Source organism: Gopherus evgoodei, chromosome 20, assembly GCF_007399415.2.
Source record: "Gopherus evgoodei ecotype Sinaloan lineage chromosome 20, rGopEvg1_v1.p, whole genome shotgun sequence".
NCBI lineage: Eukaryota > Metazoa > Chordata > Testudines > Testudinidae > Gopherus > Gopherus evgoodei.
Genome location: NC_044341.1, coordinates 6956140 through 6963032, shown reverse-complemented (window position 1 = coordinate 6963032; position 6893 = coordinate 6956140). Strand labels below are relative to the sequence as shown.

Genomic DNA, 6893 nt, shown 5'->3' with positions numbered 1-6893 from the left:
CTCAGCACTACAGCTTATGGAGTTTGAGGGGGACAAGTCAATTTGTCACTTAGTTTTCTTTTGAGCTATTTATTAAAATGTTTGGGATACAGATGGTCATTATTTCAGTTTCCTTGAAATGGGAATTGCAAATAATTAAATGGGCAAACGTTTATAGTTTTTTCACTGTGTCTTCCATTATAATTCCCACTGAAACTTAATACCCCAAGAAAAGCACTGTGACAAATTACAGTACTGATTCAGAAAATCCTACAGGGCCATCAGCAAGCCATCTACTTAAATCATACACCAAACATATCCAGGGGAAGAGGAACAAAATCGTTCCATGGTCTCATTGTTAGCATAATATTTATTTATTTTTTGTTTTGTTCTTTAGCTATAAAAGAACTGGACTACATACAACAATATAAACATATATAGTACATATACAATTTAACATACAATAAAGACATTCAGTAATGCACCACTGTAGAAAAAAAGTTACAAAAAGCACTTAAAGATTTGTTCCCTATCCCTTAATAAGGGTAAATTGTTGCTGTGGTGGTGGTCTACATAAATTCTTAACTTTGGTTTTATTTATTTTTTACTCATCCACCTTGACACACACAAAAGTCTAAATCAGATACACTTGGAAACCTGGCAGCCAATGACAAAATGTCATAGCCACTTTCCTATTAGCAACTCTTGGGAAATGTCCAGTTATAAATCTCCAAAGTTCCACCTGTTTAGTGTTGTTTTACCTATTGCACACTGAATTTTCTAGATACTGTGCTGGTACCTTTAGTCAGACACTGAAAAAACCCTAGCTTTAGATCTACGCAGTGAGACTAGTGTCCCACATAGAACTTTTGGCCCTCAGTGCTTATGGAACCAGGAGATAAGATGTCAGTTCTCCCACTTCCAAGATAAAAGGTTGCCTTAGTAGGTTTTTCTGTTTGTTTTTAATTTTGCATCTTATTCGCTATTACATGGTGAAACAGAGATACTGGGGCACTTTATTAAAACAAGAGTCAAATTTCTCCTGTGTTCTTAATTTAACAAACAGAAAATAGAATTTAAACAGTGAAAAATATACCAAGAATCAGACTTACAGAGAAAGTGGAGATAACTGAAGAATTTCAGGCACAAAGAAGAGTTAGAATATAAACAAAGAATGTTTTCTTTATAGCAATTAATACTATAGTAAGGTTTACTCTGGTTAAACCAATTGATCAATTTCAAGACAATGCATTACCCAGTAACCTGCAGAGAATGTTTGAAGCTGTATTGGTCTTAGAAGGTTGAAAAGGTAAAAAAATAAAAATAAAAAAAAAACCCTTTACTGGATCAAAAAGTATTTCACCAGTATAGGATCCAATGGACAGACCTCTGCCTGAGTATTTTGACCCACCCAGGCTCTCAAGTTCACCCAGAGGAATTTACAGGATTGGCACTTGAGTCAGAAGCTTTCAGGCCAAAAAAGTTCCACTGTCAGGTGCTGGCTCAAAAGCTGATGGATTAAGTATTTCTTGATTTAGTGAACATTCTAGGTTTTGGTTTAATACCTACTGATAGGATCTGCTGAGCCCCAAAAGCTTGAGTATTCTAAATATGCTGATCCACTAGATTTCATATTATCTACCTTACTCAGCAATAAAAGTTTAAAAACATCTTAGCTATCGTAAAGCAAACTTTCTAAAGTTTGCATGTGAACAATATGTAGTGTGTTCTAGGGTTTTTTGTGGTTTTTGGTCCCCCACCCCACCCCACCCCACCAGCTATTTCTGCTCAAACAAGAAAATGGATTCGAATATCAGTGATATAGTCAATTACACTCACATTAAATTTTAGTGTTCACATGATAAACTTCTGTTTTCAGAGGTACTGAATAGCTAAAAGTTCAAGACATACTCAGTCTTACCATTAAGAGCTTGGAGAACTTTTCAAACTGTTTTGGACCCTACTCCTTAAAACGCATGCTTAGCTTTATGCATGTTACTAGTCTCATAGTCAATAGGGCCACACATGTGCATAAAGTTAAATGCGTGTGTCGGTCTTTACAGGATCTGAGCCTTAGCCAGTTAAGTTACCAGCGTGAGAAAAGTATGGTTTCATGTACTTTGATGGTTCTTTTGTAAGTCAAAAAAAATTCTGCATCACGTTTTGCAGGTCTTTAGTTTAAGGTGTAGAATACTGCCTCTGGGTATTTTGGGATGAACGTGTAAGTGGCTACATACTGCATTTGTTGTTTTTAATCTGTTCCTGTGCATACACCATCTTCAAATAAAAATTAGGTAAAGCAAAGAAGTGTTATAATCATTGTCAAGAGCCTGTGTTTTAAAGAGTGTTCGAGTTGACGCTGGCAGCAGAGAACACAGTAACTATGACCCTGATCCTATAACAAGATCCATTTAGGTAGACTTGTATGCCTGCATGGAGCCATTGGCAGGAATGGAACTATATTTCTCTACTTACCTATATTCATTTAAGAACAAGTGAAATCTTTGGCTCCATTACATGATTTTAAACACCTCCACCTATTTAGAGTCTGCAACAGTCCAAAAACTGACTGAAACAGACAAAAACTGACTCAGTGAACTGATTATAGCATATTATGTTATCAATACTTTACACTTTCTAGTAAGGCTTTAAAATTAAAAAAACACAACATACATTTAAGTTTATAATGTACATCAAAGTGAAGAGGAACACCCGATTTAAATTTTGCTCCAAATTTTAGTTTGCAAAGAAACTTTTACAGTGTGACCAACAAATGTTTCCTCACATTAATAATTCCAATGATAATAGTTAGTTTTAAACATTTGAACAATGTTCACGGACTATTGAACTGCGAAAGGAGCATTCAAGGAAGATAAGGCCATTGTGGAGAAACTAAATGAATTCTTTGCATCAGTCTGCACTGCAGAGGATGTGAGGGAGTTTTCCACACCTCAGCCATTCTTTTTCACTGACAAATTTGAGGAACTGTCCCAGATTGAGGTGTCATTAGAAGAGGTTTTGGAACAAATTTATAAATTAAACAGTAATAAGTCACCAGGACCAAATGGTATTCACCCAAGAGTTCTGAAGGAACTCAAATATGAAAATACAGAACTACTAGCTGCAGTATGTAACTTATCATTTAAATCAGCTTCTGTACCAGATGACTGGAGGATAGCTAATGTGACACCAATTTTTTTTTTTTTAAAGGCTCCAGTGCCTATCCTGGCAAATACAGGCCGGTAAGCCTAACTTCAGTACCAGGCAAATAGGTTGAAACTATAGTAAATAACAGAATTACCAGACATAGATGAACATAATTTGTTGAGGGAAGAGTCAACGTGCTTTTGTAAAGGGAAATCATGTCTCACCAATCTATTAGAATTCTCTGAGTGGAGTCAACAAACATGGACAACGGTGAACCAGTGGATACAGTATACTTAGATTTTCAGAAAGCCTTTGACAAGGTTCCTCACCAAAGGTTCTTAAGCAAAGTAAGGAGTCATTGGATAAGAGGGAAGGCTCTCTCAATCAATCAGTAACTTGTTAAAAGACAAGAAAGTAGGAATAAATGGCCAGTTTTCAGAATGGAGAGAAGTAAATAGTGGTGTCCCCCCATGGGTCTGTACTGGGACCAGTGCTGTTCAACATATTCATAAATGATCTGGAAAAAGGGGTAAATAGTGAGGTGGTAAAATTTGCAGACAATACAAACTTACTCATAACAGTTAAGTCTAAAGCAGACAGCAAAGAATTACAAAGGAATCTCACAAAACTGGATGACGGGACAACAAAATGTCAGATCAAATTCAATGTTGACAAATGCAAAGTACTGCACATTGGAAAACATAATCCCAACTATAAATATAAAACGAGGGGTCTAAATTAGCCGTTACCACTCAAGAAAAATCTTGGTGTCATTGTGCATAGTTCCCTGAAAACATCCACTCTGCGCAGCGGCAGTCAAAAATAACAGAATGTTAGGAACCATTAGGAAAGGGATAGATAAGAAGACAGAAAATATCATGTTGCCTCTATATAAATCCATGGTACACCCACATCTTGAATACTGCATGCGAATCTGGTCTCCCCATCTCAAAAAAAAAAATTATAGATTAGATAGATAGATAGAGGAAGGAAGTGGAAAAGATACAGAGAAGGGCAACAAAAATTATTAAGGGTGTGAAACAACTTCTGTATGAGGAGAGATTAAAAAAGACTGGGACATTTTAGTTTGGAAAAGAGAACACTGAAAGGGGATATGATAGAGCTCTGTAAAATCTTGACTGGTGTGGAGACTATGAATAAGGAAATGTTATTTACTCCTTCACAAGAACTAGGGATCATCCAACGAAATTAGTAGGTAGCAGGTTTAAAACAAACAAAAGAACGTACTTCTTCACACAACGCATAGTCAACTTCATTGCTGGGGATGTTGTGAAGGCCAAAAGTATAACTGGGTTCAAAAGAGAACTAGATAAGTTCCTGGAGGATTGGTCCATCAGTGACTATTAGCCAGGATGGCAGGGATGCAATGCCATGCTCTGAGTGTCACTAGCCTCTGTCAGAAACTGGGAGTGGACAATAGGGGATGTATCACACAATGACCACCTGTTCTGTTCATTCTCTCTGAAGCCCCTGGCACTAGCCACTGTTGGAAGACAAGATATTAGGCTAGATGAAACTTTGGTCTGACCCAGTATGGCCATTCTTATGTTCTTAATAATTCCTGTGCACTGTTTTAAACCCAAAAATTGCAGCTCTAAGACCCCTGAACAAAAGTTTTCATTGTCTAAACTGGGAAAAATGTAAAAAGTAAACTGGGTTTCTTAAATTTTCACTTAATCTAAGGGGTTACAAAGCAACATAGGTAAATAAACATATGTTTGTTTTTTTTAAATCATACTTAATCTAGATTTTTTAAAACCTATTATTGTTACAAGTATCATCCAAGAGGTTGCTATCACAGAGAAATTAGGAGGGAAATTATGTATTTGTTTTTTGCAGTTTATTATGTGCATTTGACAACAGTCAGTTTCACTGTTTCCCAGAGGGCTGTGCAGGACCCCCGCCAACAGCAACGGGAAAGAAAAGTTCTTTAAAGAAATAAAAATTAAAAATGAAACTATGATTGTAAAACCATAAAAGTTATTAGGAAGAATCAGAAGTACCTGAAAACCCTTTTTAAAAAAAAAAAATTAACTAGCTTTTAAAGTTGATAGTATCCTTTTAATCTTTCCTTGCCATGAATTTGATTTTTGCTTGCATAGTGTCTATTGCCAGCAGTGGATGGATTGAATGTCTGGGAATTAAAAAACTTAACTTGGAGTTTCCTCGATTTAGTCAACTGGTCTATGTTTTATAAAGCATGCCCCTCTCAACTAGGTTTACTTTCTACACAAGGCCAATAGGTTCCAGACTCCTCCAGGTATCCACTGATGTAGTTAAATCAGCTGTTCAAATAAGGCTCAGCTCATAAGTGTGTCCGTTAATTAAGTAGACTAAATTAAAGGACTCCAGCTATAAAGTTACTGTTCAAATTTCAGACAAATGAAATGACTCAGATTTGGAAGATTAATGTTTACAGGTTCAATGCACCATTAATATCATTGCAGCATGTATTTCTTTAGTGAAAAACAGTGCCACTATGTGCAAACAAATAAATTACGTATACTCCTAAACAACATAAATTATGTAGAGCTAAGTATGTAAGATATGTAGTTTCTTGGCCTTTTAAAAACCTTGAAAGAAAAGATCACATTAGAAACAAGCCTGCTAAGAACATTTTCTTTGATTCTTCATTCAGCACCATATGAATATTCTTTAGAACAGAAGTGTCACTTTCTCAAAGCTTGTAAAGGCTGGATTTACATGGAAGGTTTCAAGGAAACATCATGGAATTGGGTGGGAAGCACAGCAAACGTAGATCTACATAAATATCTGTCACAAGAAACTGAATAAAGCATAACCTTTTCTACGAAACACAGAGCTTGAATTAAGGACTCACTGAAAAACAAAATGGCACACTGTGACAGATCAACAGAAATTGCAATTTTGCTGGTCACTTTCAAACTGCAATGTGACTGGAATCTCTCTCCCACCCCACCCCTTCCCCCAACATTACACAAAACTTAACACAGTTCCATTCTCTATGCACAAGACACACAACAAAAATTTCTAAAACCAAATGAAGCAGGCTGAATTCAAACAGCTGAAGGTCACTGCAATATTTCCCACAGCTCTTAAATCCACCACATACATGCCTTCACAAGAGCACTGATCTTCCTCTTCTGAAGGTCTTCACAATTTCAGAGTTCACTAGTACATGCCTCAACATAGTTCTACAGTGTTTCTCTGATAAGCTAAATCACCAGAAAGATGCATTGTAACACACTATCCAGCACCATATCCAATGAATATTCCAAGTCTAGTGGCCTCTAATATTTACACTGAAGTGGCACCTCTCTGCCAGAATGATCATAGAGATCAGGATGCCATGCTGATGAAAAGTTAAGATGACTATTTACATTCCTACCCCACCTTCATTATGCAACTAAGTCCTCAGTTGTCAAAACTATGAGGACTCCTTTTCAAATGTTCTTACACAAAGTCCTTTGCTCATCTGATAAGCAGATATCAGAGAATACCATTGTGAACCTGGGTTGGCTGGGCAGAAACAGAGAAGTAATCAAAAAGACCACCCCATGGGATTATAGATAGGATTTTCAAAAGTGCTTATGTGATCTAGAAGCCCACCCTATAGGCCAGATTTTCAAAACTGTTTAGCACCCAAAATTGAAGTTGGATGTTCAGGAGAGCTCAGTTCCCATTTAGCTCCTAAATGAAGTGGCCAGGGCTCTTTTGTAGACCCAGACACTCATTCAGGTGCTTAAATAGGAGCTGCTGGTGGTTGC

The 6893-nt window shown here is 36.7% G+C and overlaps 1 protein-coding gene across 1 annotated transcript in view; it reads left to right on the top strand.

Annotated features, from left to right (window-relative positions):
• ZBTB8OS (zinc finger and BTB domain containing 8 opposite strand) overlaps positions 1-6893 on the top strand; it is a 71718-nt gene that overhangs the window by 59782 nt on the left and 5043 nt on the right. The gene's annotated exons all lie outside the window — the stretch shown is intronic.